The sequence below is a fragment of the Schistocerca piceifrons genome, chromosome 5 (genome assembly GCF_021461385.2).
Source record: "Schistocerca piceifrons isolate TAMUIC-IGC-003096 chromosome 5, iqSchPice1.1, whole genome shotgun sequence".
Lineage (NCBI taxonomy): Eukaryota > Metazoa > Arthropoda > Insecta > Orthoptera > Acrididae > Schistocerca > Schistocerca piceifrons.
In genome coordinates this window covers 247648276-247665509 of record NC_060142.1, presented here as the reverse complement: position 1 = coordinate 247665509, position 17234 = coordinate 247648276, and positions in this window count along the sequence as shown.

The window sequence follows — 17234 nt, the reverse complement described above, 5'->3', positions numbered from 1 at the left end:
ATGTATTTTTTAATCGTAACTGTTCCTGCTGATTTGATACGATCCGCCACAAGTTCTTCTCCTAAGCTAACCTCTTTTTCTCTGATTAGCACTTGCACCTTACGTCCTCATTTATTTGTTGGATATTGTTTCATAGGTCATTTGAACGATTCCTTTGTCGGAATTTTGTGGAACAAGTTAGTTTACCAGATATGAGTAACTGATTGGAGTTAATATTAATCAAAACATTATGATTTTGCGTAAGAGTAGGCTTCGGCGACCGTTGTCAGTGTCAATAAAATTATTCTGGGCTACTGAGCAGTCTGCTCAGCACAGAACCCTGACGAATGCCGCTTGCAATAGTGGCCAAAACATCGGACTGTTTTTCGTATTGACAATGCGGTCATCATCCCAGAAGAATTGTATTGACAATTATTATTTTATTCCTACTCATGGAACTACGCTTAAAAAGAAATTCTTTCCCATTTTAACTGCCAGTTTTTGAGTGAATAGAAATTCGTCAAGGGAGTAGGAGTTGTCCGGGAGCAATGTTTTTATGTTAGATTTAAAAGTCAGACATTTTATGTTATTGGGCGAATGATCAAAGACTTTTGCTACTCCTCATTGAACCCCTTTCTGAGCCACTGACAGCTTTAAGAATGTGTAATAAACGCGATTTTTCCCTTTAGTTCTCCAGGTATGGACATAAATCTTCTTCCCAAGCTGTGATGGATTATTTATAACGAATATTATTAGCGAATATATGTACTGTGACCGTGCAGTTAAAATGTCTAGCTGCTTGAAGAGGTATCTACCTGCAGTTCGTGGATTAACATGACATATATTTCTTAATGCACTCTTTTATGCAATTAAAACTTTCTTCCTAAGTGATGAGTGTATCAGTAGTGTGGAGAACATGTATAATTCACAATATCCTCAGCAAACTGTGGTGAAGGTTACAAAATATGCTCCATTTAGCGCGCATTAAAAAGGGTGTGAGAAAGGGATGTAGTGTTTCACCGTTTCACGTGGTACAACACACCGTTACTGCTCTATCCATTCATCGAAGAAGCAATGATGGAAATAAAATAATGGTTCAAGAGTGGAGTTGTAAACAAATGTAGAAGGATATCGTTGATATGCTGTCCTCAGTAAAAGTGAAGGATCTGTTGAATATAATGAACAGTCTCATGAGTATAGAGCATGGATTGACAGTAAATCGAAGAAAGACAAAAGTAATAAGACGTAACAGAAATGAGAAAAGTGAGAAACTGAAAATCACGATTGGTGATCACGAAGTCGACGAACTTAAGTAATTTTGCTACCTAGACAGCAAAATAACCCGTGATGACTTTCTGCCCAATAGAAGTCAACACGTATCAAATATAGGTCTTAATGTGAGAAAGAAATTTCTGGGAAAGAACGTTGGAAGCAGAGCATTGTATGGTAGTGAAACTTGGGCTGTGGGCTAAATCTGAAAAGAAGAGATTCGAAGCATTTGACATCTACCGCTATAATAACATGTTGAAAACGATGTTCTCCACAGAATCGGCGTGGAATGGAATGTATGGAAAACAATGGCAAGGAGAATGGATAGCATGATAGCACATTTGTTAAGATATCAGGGAATAACTCCCATGGTACAAGAGTGAGCTATAGAAGGGAAAACTGCAGAGGAAGACAGAGGCTGGAATACATCCAGCAAATTATAGAGGACGCACCTGAGGTGACGAAGTTGGTACAGGAGAGTAATTCGTGGCCGGCCACACGAAACCAGTCAGAAAACTGATGACAAAGTGCAACTTGGTTACTTCTGCCATTGCGAATTTTTAATTTTTTTAAAATTCTTTATCATCTTGCAGTTTCAAATTTCTTATTTATACTATACACGATATTTAAATTCCCTGCCAATTTTACTTCTTTTGAAGACGTGATGTCATGATGATGACTTGATAATTTAAGTGGTACAACTTGTAATGTCTTAAATGTTAACAAAAACTTTTTGACTTGAAACTCAGTTAGAATTCTTTTAGCAATACTACCACCTCATCCAAAACGTAAGTACAGTTACTACGCTCTAGTGCAAGGGTGAAGTTAATTTTATGGTACATTTATTTGGTAAATTATCTATGTCCCCCTCAATGCCTCTAAAAAGGAGACTGTATCATCTCCGTATTGCATATGATAAACTGTATGTTTTAAGTTATGATATTTCTCAACAAATCTCTTTCAAGCTCACTGATAAATATTATTTTCGACCACTGTGCCATCTAGGTTGTTGTCCATGTCGAAATCTGGTGATAAATTTTTCCACTGACATGATTCAAAAACCTGAAAGCTAAAACCCATTTTGAAAGACGTATAGCTCCATTATTTCTGCAGTACTTATTCTAAAGTGCATCAATAATTTTGTAAGGATTAAAATGTTGTATTTGACTGTCACATTTGGGTATAAATTAGTGATGTCGAAAGCTCCTGACTTGGTGGATGTCTTATGTTCTGACAGATTGCTGAAATGTGTGTGTGTGGTTTTTTATTCAAGTGCCTGTCAAGCTTGTTTGTCGATATCCTGGTTAACGGTGTATGGTCCACCTTTAGGACATAATACAACAGCCATTCTGCGTGTCATGGATTCGACAAGTTATTGGTGGGTCTGCGGAGTTATGCGCCAACAAATTTTTTATGGATGAGATCATGCAACTGTCGTAAATTACGTGCCGGTGGTTTTTGGGCTCGAACCTGGTGTCTGATAGCGACTTGATCTGTTTGGTTGCCAACTGAGAAACCACTGCAACGCGACTCTGGCCTTCTGGCAGGTACATTTATTCTGCTGGAAGGTGTTATCGCCGTCGGGGGAGTTATCGACCACGAATGAATGCATGTGGTCTGCAAAAACGGTTACGTAGTGCGAAGAGGTAATGTTGCATTCGACTACTACTACTACCACAGGTAGTGAAATTTAGGTATATGTCCCATATACCATTATACTGCTTACAGAGAGCGGATGATGGCGTATCTGACCATCGAACTGATGTTACAAGAAACTTGATTCTTCCGTCATCACGATAACTTGGATATTCAATGTTATTCGTGAGAGGTCTAGCAGATTTTTCTTGCTTACGTATTTTAATATAAGATCTCAAATCAGGAATCCTCAGATTCATTAACTGAAAAGTCACATTTTTAAGATTCTGAAAGTAAAATTTCGTACTTTACATGTACTACATGGGCAACAGATAGGGGAGAAGGGGGCGTATTAACGCGGATTACTTTTCCTATTTTTAAATAATTTTGGTTAGTTTTGCGTGTCTAAAACTGGTCAATCTTCTAACATGGTTATTAAAGTACTTCTAACTCAACATTAAAATTAAGAACGCGAAACAATTTTATACAGGTTCAAGTTGAGTGCGTAAACACGCCCTGGGTATAGAGCACGTTCATTCACCTATCGGGGCACGTTTTTGCATGTAGAAAACAATAACGAGTAAACGAAATACAAAAGTTAAATTTACAATATGTGTTTTATTGTCAGGAAACATAATTAAGGTTTGTTTACACCAATTAAGATGCTAAAATACAAACATTTTACTGACAGTAAACAAATTTTTGGCAGACTTCCACTTCTTAGCAATTATGGCCTATATAGAAGTTTGAATATTCACCGAAGACGTAATCAACATCATTGACCGAGCTACAGTTTATACACACTAAAAATAATGTATTTATTGTGCCACGATCGTCATAAGATCATATTTTATATCTAAGGTACAGAAGCCATTCTTGATTTATTTTTGATTGGTTGCATCGTTTCAAGCAGTAAATACAAAGGCGGTTTTCATCCTCTTCATCAGACTGCTGGCGGTTACAAGCTAAAGCGAGAAAAACTGGATGGGACATTCGTTGTCACGAGAGTGCTTGTTAACAGCCACTTTGGAAGGACTACCTTGTGAGAGGAGGCTGAGAGAAAAGAGGAGGTACAAGGTGATAGACGACATAAAGTTAAGTGGAGATTACGCGGACCAGAAGACGATGGTAGAAGACAGGAGACCATGGAGAGCTACCACGTCATAAACCTGCCTTTGCCCAGAACAATAACAATATCAGAGATAGGCCAATACACATTTTTCCTTGTTCTTGCTTTTAGCAATTTTTTGCCCTCATCAGTCCTTGATCTCATAGAATTAGTTATTTCTGTTTGTGATTCATTAGGTTTAAATAGCTTTCTTAACAATTTCTACATTTTATTCTCCCGTGCGTTCATTTTTTTTTTACTGTATTTCCAAGTGATGTTGTCTTACAGTTTCCTTGACCTGAGCATCATTTAGGGCGGTAGTACAAAATAGAGGGTAAATATGCCCTAACAGAAATGCGTAAACGCCCTGTCGCCGTGTTGAGTTAATTTTGAAACTACAGCAGTAACTTTCAGGCTTTCATGTTAAACAAATGTACCTTGTAAACTATAATCATCTTCTGTAAAAAAACATGTGAAGGGCTTATTTCAATAGTGGTACAAGTCCGTTTTTGTTCATTATCATATTAACAAAAACGGATTTGTATTACTATTGAAATAAGCCCGTCATATATTTATCACTTCTCAATTCTACGCTACCTAGAAGCTTCGGTATTTGAGTAACAAAACTTACTCATCGTGCAAAAAAAACGCAAATACGTTCTTCGCGCGCAGCTGGTGCAGTGAAGGTTTTGAGAGATTTCAGCAGATGGCAGTACTAATCTTCCATTGCAGGTAGTGCTGTAGCAAGAATGGTTCCCGAGAAAAATGCTCTAGCTAAACGTGCACCATGTATAAACGTGCCCCGGACTCCCCTACTGATGCATAGATGGTAATTCCGCAACAAAATAGTCTTCGAACTACTTTAAAAAGTAATTTGGGAGAACTCGATTCGGTAAGCTAGACTGATCTCCTCTTCCGTTTACCATTTCAATTGTGGATTTTTGTGGCTGCTCTGCAGTTTGTGCGCCTACACCACTGAGGTATTATTTTGATATATCTTTCTCACTTTTTTGAGTTCCAACGAGGGTTAATAGCTTGCTTAGCTGATTAACTAACGATCTCGACGGCCAGTCTGCTTATTTATGGCTATTACATGCAGTGTTTTAAGACCGTAAAAACTTCGTACAGAACATAATCTGCTGACCACAATAGTGACCCTAAGTACAAACTTAGAGTCTGAATGGAACATGTAATTCATAAGACACATCACTAACACGGAAGCGACAGAATACCTTCATAGAACACAGGGTGAACGAAGATCGTGCTACAACAAAACTTGATACTCATGGTAAAGGTGTAGGCTAACAATGTGATCTTCAGTGATATGCTTTTAGGTATGACGACAATCATGAGAATCATTTCATTAAGTCTGTCGTATTTCAGTTGTGGACCTTTTATCAGTGATAAAATGTAGGCTGAAGTAGAATCTGAACCACTGACAGACGATGAGATACGTTCAAAGATCTAAACCTGTACATGTTGCGAAAGCGAATTCCACAGTAAATAATTCAGTTGAGGATAAATAGGCTGCCCTAGAAATAGCAACTGCAGAAGATAGATGGATAATTACATGTAAAAGAAAAGTAATTGTGAAGAAATTTTGAGTAATAGGAAAATTTCTTCAACAGTCAACAAAAGATAGGAATAAAAACTGTTTTACGAAAACAAAGGAACATAGCAATTTAATTCACTTAGAAGGGAAATCAGTAGAAAGTGCAAGGAAGCTAAAGCACGATATCTGCAAGAAGGATGTGAAGCAACTAAAAAGGATGTGTTCTTCAAAAGGATGGGTTCAGGATACTAGATTACAATCGAATGTCATAGAGTTGAAAAGTAAAGGCGTCAACAACATTAATGAAAATAAAAGAATCAATATACAATTTATATGTGCAAGTTTTACAAGTTTATCAGGTTGTAACTGAATCAAAAAAAAATTGATGTGGCAAATATTAGAAAATTATCATCTGAATTAAGTTTGCCAGTATAATGAAAAACTTATAACAATTCACCACCATAACTGAAATAGACACCGAAAATCTTACAAAAATCATTAGATTAATCAAAAACTTCGCATATATATATATGGTTTATTGCCTTTATTACTTTCATATACATGTAGACCAACTAATCCAGGAATGAGGAGAAACAAACTCATTTTGAGTGAAAATTGGCAAAACCATATTGCTGTGGACATTGTTAATTGAAGACAACTGATACTAGTCGCTGAAAGGGAACATGAATTAAAATGTCCGTATATAAACTTCTAAACGGTCTTACAAGGAACAATATGAAAGCTTAGGACCTGAAGGAAAGACAGTGCCAGCGCTTTAGCAAGGTATTTCAAGAGAGAAAATTTCAGTCAACAGTAAAATAATCGATGACGATATAGACTTATACATTTTACTAGCCAAATTTCGAAATTTACATAACAAACATACAAAGAAAACTGTTTAGCGACACACTAAAAGGAAAATTAAAATGAAACTATCAAAAATAAGGGAAAAAAGAACCATAAATCAGCTTTTATAGTGTGTTATCAAAACTGGCTTTGCACACTGGATGTGAATGTTAGAGTCTTCGCAAAAATGGTGAAGATAGATGCCACTGGATAAATGAGATTCCTCTCCTTCTTCTTCTTCAGCTTTCCATAGTTTAGGCGTATCGACCTGTTCTGATCACAGTTACATCTTTTACCTGTCCATGCCCTGTCCCTCTTTCCTTTTGGGTTGTACTGTAACTTCATTTTAACAATTCATGTTTCTTCCTTTACTTCCATTTATTCCTTCCAGTTTTGTTGCTGTTCTTCTAGTTTGTCACTTACTGCAAAAGTATTAAGTGTTTTTCTAATGTTTTCATTAGAACTCCTGTCCATGTTAGCGCAGCATTTGATTGCTTGTGGAAATTTCATTTCAGTATTCTTAACACAGCTAGAAAACTTTTTCTTCATAACCCAGGATTTTCTGCTATGTATACAGCAGAACATGTACGGCCATAAACCTAATACAGTTTTTTTTTTGTGTCTGTGTATTTTTAGTGTCCTGCTTATAAGGCCACTTATTCTCTGCCATTTCTGTAATTTAGTATCTACAATCTTATGTTTGTTAAAAGTTATATAGCCCGAAATATAAATGAAGTACTGAACTTTTTCCACAGTCCGATCTTAAATTACAATTTCGTTTCTTACTGGGAATCTACTGTTTTAATTTTATTTACTGCTTTCTTAAAATTATAATCCTTTCCAAGTAAATTTAACGGATGGATTGATTTTTATAGTTCGTCTTCTGAATTTGCCATAAATAGAAATTTATCAGCATACGATAGTATGCTAATATAAGTATCCTTGTTTATATGGATCCCTTCTGGGGCTCTTTCTTCCCATTTCCTAATGACATGGTCTATATCATAGGCGATAAGGTACATCCTTGTCTCGCACCTCGGCTTATTAAAATCTTTTCTCCTATGTAATTGAGGACGTCAAGTATAAGTTGCACTATACAGACTCTGCCGCAGTTTATTAAAGGATTTGGATTTCCTCGTTTTTCCATAATTTCCCACAGTTCGCCTCTATCCATCCTGTTAAATGGTTTTTCAAAATCTAGGGTTAGTAAGTTAAATTGTCTTCTTTTCTTATTTGTGGCACAGTATATATATCATTACTACATGAGCTTCCTCTTATGAAGCCGCTTTGTTCTTCTAGAAGTAGTACATCTGTAATAATATTTAATATGTTATTTAATACACCTAAATATATTTCGTAGGCCGTTTTTAACATACTGATACTACTGTATTTTCAAGTTTTACGGTGGTCTCTTTTATAAACAGTGACAAAGCTATTACAGTATCCAATCTTCTGTAATTTTAGCGTTTAGTCAGTAGGTATTGATCAGTTGTAACATTCTAAACTCAAGCAGAAATCCACCATGTTTAATATGCTCTTAATTCTCGCCAGTCCTGTGTATTTCTTTAATTTTCGTCTTTTAATTACATCTTCCATTTCTTGTAAGGTAATTAAATCTTTGTTTGCATAAGCAGCTACATTTTCATAATGAGCACTTTCCATTGGATTATAACCATGAGTCTTGTAATGTTCTGTCCACTGTTCCTGACTCGTTACCTTTTTTTGTGTCACATCATTCTCAGTTCTATTCAAATGTAGAAATATTTTGGAAGCGAAGTCCTGTCTGCCATGTATATCATCTTCTATCGCTGATAGAAATTCATCACATCACTAAAAGCCTTTCGTATTAGTGATTTCGTCATGATTCGCATCAGTATATAGTTTCATTTTGCCTTTCGATGATTGCAGATAACACTCGTACACACTTAATTCTTCTTGAATGATCTATTTAGTTCTTTATTCCATATTTTATGCCTTTTTTGAGTGATTTTGCTTTGTCTGTAGGCAATGACTCCTGTAGTTTTAGTATTTTAGTATAGTTGGTAGTGCTGTTTTGGTCATAAGGAAAAACATGTCGCTGAAAATATCATATCCCCCTAAAATTTTAAAGTCTTTCACTAAGGAAGCAGAATTCTTATTCGCTAAAATATAATCTGTAATTAATGTAGTTTCTCTCGTAGCCCACGTGTATCCACGAATATCTTTTTTTGGATAAACGTATTGGTTACTCTGAGGTTCTTGTAAATACAGAAAATACTCATCTGATTGTCTTTTGAACTTGCAGTACATTCTTTGCCTCTTCCTCTTTAAGAGGCCTATTGTCTACTTTCGCATTCCAGTCTCCATGACTATAAATGAAGCCAGTTTTATTTATTATATCATAAACAATCCCGAGCATCTAAAAACGAACTGAATCCTGAAGTCGTCCTTCTTCTTGGCAGCTGGCTTACAGCCATTAATGTGCCATTGTGAACGGTATAGGACGTAATTCTTTCCTTCCGTTTTGAATGTCCACTTCCAGAGGTAGGTAGCACGGTAGCTCAGTGTATGCAGTTAAAGAACTGACCACTCTCTGTAAAATGAAACACGAGTAAAGTTTAATCGATGATGTTTGAAGGATATCACCGGAAATCCACACAAAACTGCTGATGATATATGGTACGGAAACAGATGGTCAGCGTGAATGACTGCCACGCGGAGAACAAAGTTTCGATTTCGTGTACTACTAGGGTTTTTTACTTCGTGTTAAGGACTCGAAAGGGTTGCACACTCTATATGTTTACCTTTGTAGAGATGGTAGTGGGACTCGACCTTTCGATAGAGGGTACCAAATTGGACACCTTTTAGACGTCAAATTTCCAACCTTATTATATTTGACAAGCAGTTTCACCGTTCTACTACGCCATCTTCAGGCCCCTGACCGACTTGTGGAAAGAATCAACCTTGGTTGTGATCAAAACAGGGGCCAGCAATACTGGTATTAGTAGATTTTTGTTGCACTGATCACTTCAAACATCACCTGACAACTGTTTCGTAATGCCAGTTGAGAAGCTGCCTGAGTGATTAGCAGACGCCAAACGTCTGCTAAACCGATGACGGCCGTGAATACGGCGTACTTGTCCTCATCCCTTCGTACTGCATCCATATGAAACCATTTTCTGATGGATGACACGGTTGCCGGCGGGCCCGACTGGTCCTTCTGTGTCCAGAACGGGGGTGATTATTATATTATATCTATTTTGAATCTATCATCATGGCTACTCCCACCTGTGTACGAATCTGTTCTTCAACACCACTCTATAACAATGTAAAATCCTGAATATCTGTTATTTCTCTCAATTCTTTGTTTGTTTCTGTCAGGATAGCGACAATAATACTTCTTTTTCTTTATTACTTTGCAGTAAATTTTGTTTTCTTCGAAATCCTCTGAAATTCCATGTTGCAATATTAAGCAAACCAGCTACTCCAAATCGTTCGGCCTTATCTTTACTGACGTTGTATCCATTGAATTAGACCGGCTGTTTCCTTTCAGTCTGAAGAATAATGACGTTTATTTGCTCAAGTGGGCTACCAACTCAACTGCACCGGGTAATACGTTCAAATGGCTCTGAGCACTATGGGACTTAACTTCTGAGGTCATCAGTCCCCTAGAACTTAGAACTACTTAAACCTAACTAACCTAAGGACATCACACACATCCATGCCCAAGGCAGGATTCGAATCTGCGACCGTAGCGGTCACGCGGCTCCAGACTGTAGCGCCTAGAACCGCTCGGCCACTCCGGCCGGTCGGGTAATAAGTAAGCGAGGTTTTCTTTCACTAGCCTTTGGCGACCCTCCGTCATATTGCAACGCAGCAGCTTCCCTGTTCGTCACAACTACACGGGGGGTGTAACCCTGGCCTGGGGCTTTTACGAGGTGTTGCTCGCCGGAGTCAGCAAGACCAAGGCCCTCTCTCCTCCTCTTTCCTCAACCGGGCCTGGGATCAGCTATGGTGGAGTTATCAGATTATTACGTTCCCTAAATGAGACAATTTTGTTGGAGGCAGTGTGTAGTACATGTATAAAAAAGCATGTACGAGACGGTTCAAAAAGTAGGTTACACATCCTAATGTCAGGCTACGCTCCTTGGTAATGGAGTCTTTTGAGAACAGCTATGTGAAAGTCCTCATCGTATGATTGCTACGATTTGGTTGCCTAGGCACTGTCCTCTTTGGTCGATGTCGATGGTATTCCTTCCTCATCCGCGTCACCCACGTCTCTGCAGCAATTGTCAAATTGTTAGCACCATTTCACTACCGCTGGAGACCTCACTGCATTTGTTCCTTATAGCCCCAGAATGGCACGTTGAAGCTGAATGTAATTTAGAGGTTTTCTCACAATACCGCGTATTTCAGCTTTGGTGTATGCTTCCAGCTGCAGCACCACCTCATTCCCACCCTATAATGCACCTGTTATTCGTACGACACCAAAACTGTGTCTGCAGGAAGCCCATAACATGTATTCACTTCTGGTGATACACCTCTCTCGTCGTGCAATACTGTTAGCTAGAGACGATGTACGTGACGTACTTTCTGAAGTCCCCTCGAGAACAAAACAGCTATACTGCACAATTGTATCATTCGTAATGTCACCATAGTATTATCTGAATGCCAGCAAGTAGGTATCCACGTAAACTGCTTCAGTAGCAACCGCAATGATGGAGAAATATAAGAAGATATGGCCGATGCATTTATCAGTTTGTGAAACAGAAGAACGTAAGCTTACGGCAAATGGAGGATGATGATAAGCCTCCATAGTAATATCCGTTTTTTTCAATAAGCTTTTCGTACACGGCCAACAAAGTGCTGATTGTGTTTGCGCGTGCAGCTGAATGTTGTGCTTTCTGTTTTAAGTTGCTAAATTTATGGTTTTCGTTCCCTACAGCAGGCAGAAGTTGCGATGATGGCATGCATGCATGCATGCATGTCAATGTAATCCCAAAAAAACGCTTCACGTTTCGCCTGCTGATCGTTGGTTTCTGCGGCACCGATCTGCAACAGAACCGCCTTCCCAAATGTTTGTGAATGTTGCCGTTAGGTCCTGCGTTAGCAGTCTTGGGAGTCGTTGAATTGATGCCTTCATTTATTCGATGGTGTCTTTCATTACACTTGTGGCTAGTAGTAAACCGTCTAAAGTGCTTTGACGAATCTGAAATACATCTTTTGTTCCATACACGTACATCAACATCGGTTAGCTCCATCACTTTATCACAATGTGTAACTCTGTTTGATATTTATTCTCTTCTCAGTTGAACACAGGCACAAGAGCTCAAAATCGCTTTAAACAGGCCGTGGATAAATTTGTTTCTTGTTTGTGTAACATCAACTGCCAGGCGCTTCCTGAGATTCCCGCCATGTGCGAACGGACTCACTTATTGTGGCACACTTTGCTACCACATCGTGAACCAGCAAGTCATGTTTGTATAGGATGCTGCTTACGGTAGATACTTTGACGCTATCGGCCGGCCACTGTGGCCGAGCGGTTCTAGGTGCCTCGGCCCGGAACCACGCTGCTGCTACGGTCGCTGGTTCGAATCCTTCTTCGGGCATGGATGTGAGTGATGTCCTTAGGTCAGTTAGGTTTAAGTAGTTCTAAGCCTAGGGCACTGATGACCTCAGATAAGTCCCGTAGTGCTAAGAGCCATTTGATTTGACATAAATCTATTTACGCTATCGAGAAGTAGAGTGAGGCTAATGATTCTGCTTGACGACATTCACGATATGCGTTGCACATACGCTATCTCATCAAAAGTATCCGGACACTTGTATGCAAAGCAAAAGTGACCATTAGATATCACAGCAGGTGGACGCGCCGTTAGAAAAGGAGATGAGAATTGCGTAGTCAGCTTTGGAGCAGTAACACCAGAATGGGTCAGTGAGCAGAGCTTAGTAACTTCGAACGCGGACAACTCATTGCATGTCATCTGAATAAAAAATTGAAAAAAAAAGAACATTTGAATCCTTCTAAAGCTGGCCCACTGATGTTTCTGTGATTGTGAAACGGTAATGCGAAGGGCCAAGTACAATTAAACGAAGACCAGGCACACCCCATGTACCGAAGGACAGGGCCCAATTAAACGAAGACCAGGCACACCCCATGTACCGAAGGACAGGGCCGTCGAGCACTCCGGCAGATGGTTGGAACAAATCGAGTAAAATCAGAGAAAGCATTCACCTGTGAATTCCGACGCGCTACCAGCAGTCCAGCTACCACAGTGACTGTGCATTGGGAAACAAAAAAATAGGGTGTAAATAAAAAGAAGGTGGAAACAAAAAGGAAGGTGGGAATAAGGAAGAAATGGATGAATGGAAACGAGTGATCTGGAATGATCAGTCACGCTGGACCCGGTGGCAATCAGATGGAAGGGTTTGGGTTTGATAGATTCCAGGAGAAACTTAGCTGTCGTATGTAGTGCTAATAGTCAAGTACAGAGGACGTTACGATTTTGGCGTGTTTTTCGTAGTTAGGGTGTTGTCGGCTTAATGCGCTCAATAAAACGCTAAGTGTTGGAGGATGTGACCGCATTTTACAGCATTGTGTGGCGCGCACAGTAGAGGAACAAATCGGTAACGATAACTGTATGAGCCCGTCACAGCAACCTGTCATAAAGCCGTATCTACGAGCCAATTGTTAGTGGACGGTAACATTCCTGAAACGGACTGGTCTGCTCAGAGTCCCGACCTGAACCCAATAGAACACCTCTGGGATGCGTTACAACATCGACTCTGCTACAGACTCCGGCGTCCAACATCACTACCACCTCAAGTTCGACTCTTCGGGAATAAAGGGCTGCCATTCCTGCACAGACATTCAAAAACATCATTGAGAGTGTCCCCAGCAGAGTGCTAGCTGTCATAAAAGTGAAGGTTAGACATGCCCCATGTTAATATCAGCTGGTAGATGTACGGATAATTTTGATCAGTGTACACATTTTTACCTGTCGATCATCTGTGTTCTATCGACATGGTATGTCAAACTGATTCCACATTCTTAGATTTCTAGAAGGCTTTCGACACCGTTCCTCACAAGCTTCTTCTAACCAAACTGCGTGCCAATGCAATATCGCCTCAGTTGTGCGACTGGATTCGTGATTTCCTGCCAGAAAGGTCACAGTTCGTAGTAATAGACGGAAAGTCATCGAGTGAAACAGGAGTATTATCCGGCGTTCCCCAATGAAGTGTTATAGGCCCTCATTGTTCCTGATCTATATTAACGATATAGAAGACAATCTGAGTAGCCGTATTAGATTGTTTGAAGATGCTACTGCCATTTACCATCTTGTAAAGTCATCATATGACCAAAACGAATTGCAAAATTATTTAGACAAGATATCTGTGTGATGCGAAAAGTGGCAGTTGACCCTGAATAAGAAAAAGTGTGAAGTTCTTCACTAGAGTACTAAAAGAAATCCGCTAAATTTCGATTTCGTAATAAGTCGCACAAATCTGAAGGCCGAAAATTCGCCTGAATACATAAGGATTACAATTACAAATAACTTAAATTGGAACGATCACATTGATAATGTTATGGGTCGAGCAAACCAAAGACTGCGATTCATTGGCAGAACACTTAGAAAGTGCGACCGGTGTACTAAAGAAATTGCTTACACCACACTCCAGTTTCATTTTCCTGCGAAGGAAGAAAAATACTACTCTATGCGAGACGATACTCATAAAGTATACAATAGTCTCGCAAGGAAGAAATGCTGTCTGCATTTGAGTAAGAAGGTGACGCAATATATCTGGGCGAAAAAATTGTTCTCTCCGGTGAGATGAATAACACGTTGCGATGTGACAGCCTCTGGGAGGGACTCGAGTAGACGCATTCCTCGGGAGCCATCCCAACAGACACCTGCAGTGCACAAATTAAATCTGGCGGTGATGTTGCGCTGTCACGTGTTTTAAGACGAGCGCCGTCTCGTCTCTGCACTGCGAAAAATTCCACATATGTTGAAGCGAACCTCGACAAGCGGGCACACCCTTATATAGAGACCAATAACGTTGCATCTTCCAAGATTGTATCATTATTGATGAAATAATAAAAAGATGTTGTAGCAGTGAAATAAATGGACCATTATGTTGATATTATGTAAATTGGAAACTATCCTAAATTTGAATGGAGTATCGTCTTTCGTCTCTGGAACATTAACGTAATGACTATATATGAGGGTCTAAATACGAAGACTTGCTGAAAAGTAATGCTTGCGAATTCGTTATATGAAAACTCTTAATTAAATTTAAGTAAGACATACTCCATTAACGACTACATCTTTATGCTTCATATTTACACACGTACATAGTCGCCCTTGCGACGAACACATTTATCCTGTCAAGAGACCAGTTTTTTTGGTACCGTCACCGTAGTATGTTTGACCTTGTTGACCGAGCTACAACCTCACCTCTACTTGCACTACTTCGTCCCAATCAAAGTGAAGTCCTCGAAGGTGTTCTTTAAGTTCTGCCAAACAGATGGAAATCAAAGGTGAGAAAGTCTAGACTATATGCGGATGGTCGATGACAGGGAAGCCAAGGCGCTGAATTGTTTCAGGAGTCGCGGTGCTCGTGTCTGGTCTGGCATTGTCATGCTTAACGAGAGGGTGCTTCACGTGTGGAGGAAGAGTCCGATTTCGAAACCTGTTACAGGACACTGATTCTCACGCACCGACATAATTACGTCACACACCGCCATCTTGCACAATACAAACCTGATTCGACTAGCAACAGAGGGCTTCAAATACACTACTGGCCATTAAAATTGCTACACCATGAAGATGACGTGCTACAGACGCGAAATTTAGCCGATAAGAAGAAGATGCTGTGATATGCAAATAATTACCTTTTCCGAGCATTCACACAAGGTTGGCGCCGGTGGCGACACCTACAACGTGCTGAATGAGGAAAGTTTCCAACCGATTTCTCATACACAAACAGCAGTTGAACGGCGTTGCCTGGTGAAACGTTGTTGTGATGCCTCGTGTAAGGAGGAGAAATGCGTACCATCACGTTTCCGACTTTGATAAAGGTCGGTTGCAGCCTATCGCAATTGCGGTTTATCGTATCGCGACATTGCTGCTCGTGTTGGTCGAGATCCAATGACTGTTAGCAGAATATGGAATTGGCGGGTTCGGGAGAGTAATACGGAACGCCGTGCTGGATCCCAACCGCCTCGTATCACTAACAGTCGAGATGACAGGCATCTTATTCGCATGGCTGTAACGGATCGTGCAGCCACGTCTAGATCCCTGAGTCAACAGATGGGGACGTTTGCAAGACAACAACCATCTGCACGAACAGTTCGACGACCTTTGCAGCAACATGGACTATCATATCGGAGACCATGACTGCGGTTACCCTTGACGCTGCATCACAGACAGTAGCGCCTGCGCTGGTCTACTCAACGACGAACCTGGGCGTACGAATGGCAAAACGTCATTTTTTCGGATGAATCCAGGTTCTCTTTACAGCATCATGATGGTCGCATCCGTGTTTGGCGACATCGCGGCGAACGCACATTGGAAGCGTGTATTCGTCATCGCCATACTGGCGTATCACCCGGCGTGGTGGTATGGGGTGCCATTGGTTACATGTCTCGGTCACCTCTTGTTCTCATTGACGGCACTTTGAACAGTGGACTTTACAATTCAGAGGTGTTAGACTCGTGGCTCTAACCTTCAAATGGTTCAAATGGCTCTGAGCACTATGGGACTTAACATCGATGGTCATCAGTCCCCTAGAACTTAGAACTACTTAAACTTAACTAACCTAAGGACATCACACACATCCATGCCCGAGGTAGGATTCGAACCTGCGACCGTAGCGGTCACGCGGTTCCAGACTGAAGTGCCTAGAACCGCACGGCCACACCGGCCGGCCTCTGACCTTCATTCGATCCCTGCGAAACCGTACATTTCAGCAGGATAATGCGCGACCGCAAATTGCAGGTCCTGTACGGGCCTTTCTGGATACAGAAAATGGTCGACTGCTGCCCTGGCCAGCACATTCTCCAGATCTCTCACCAGTTGAAAACGTTTCTTCAATGGTGGCCGAGCAACTGGCTCGTCACAATACGCCAGTCACTACTCTAGATGAACTGTGGTATCGTGTTGAAGCTGCATGGGCAGCTGTACCTGTACACGCTGTACAAGCTCTGTTTGACTTAATGCCCAGGCGTATCAAGGCCGTTATTATCGTCAGAGGTGGTTGTTCTGGGTATTGATTGCTCAGTATCTATGCACCCAAATTGCGTGAAAATGTAATCACATGTCAGTTCTAGTATAATATATTTGGCCAACGAGTACCCGTTTTTCATCTACATTTTTTCTTGGTGTAGCAATTTTAATGGCCAGTAGTGTATTACGCATGAAGCATAAAGACGTAGAATGTTAATAATGCTTGTCTTATTTAGTTTAACACTTTTTATGTAAAATTTTGAAGCATTACTTTTCAGCACGCCTCGTAGTATTACAACAGTGTCATGGTAAGTGGAGTATTTATGGGACAACGTAGACGGAAAGCTTTCATCAGTATACATGCAGGAGCTGTAGACAACTCCTATTACAGAGAAAAAATTGTACTCCATCAATTTGTTTTAAGATGTTCAACTTAATTTCCTTTCATACTTTGACACCTTAATATCATATCATATCATATCATTTTTGGGGACTTTCAGGTCAGTCACAAGATATATGTTTACATAATAAATCTATGTTCTGGAATCACTAACACATACTCTGTCATTGGATTTGTTGTGTTATAGAATGCAGCAGTATGACTGAAAAAGTGATCAGAAGAACAGTAACGAACTAT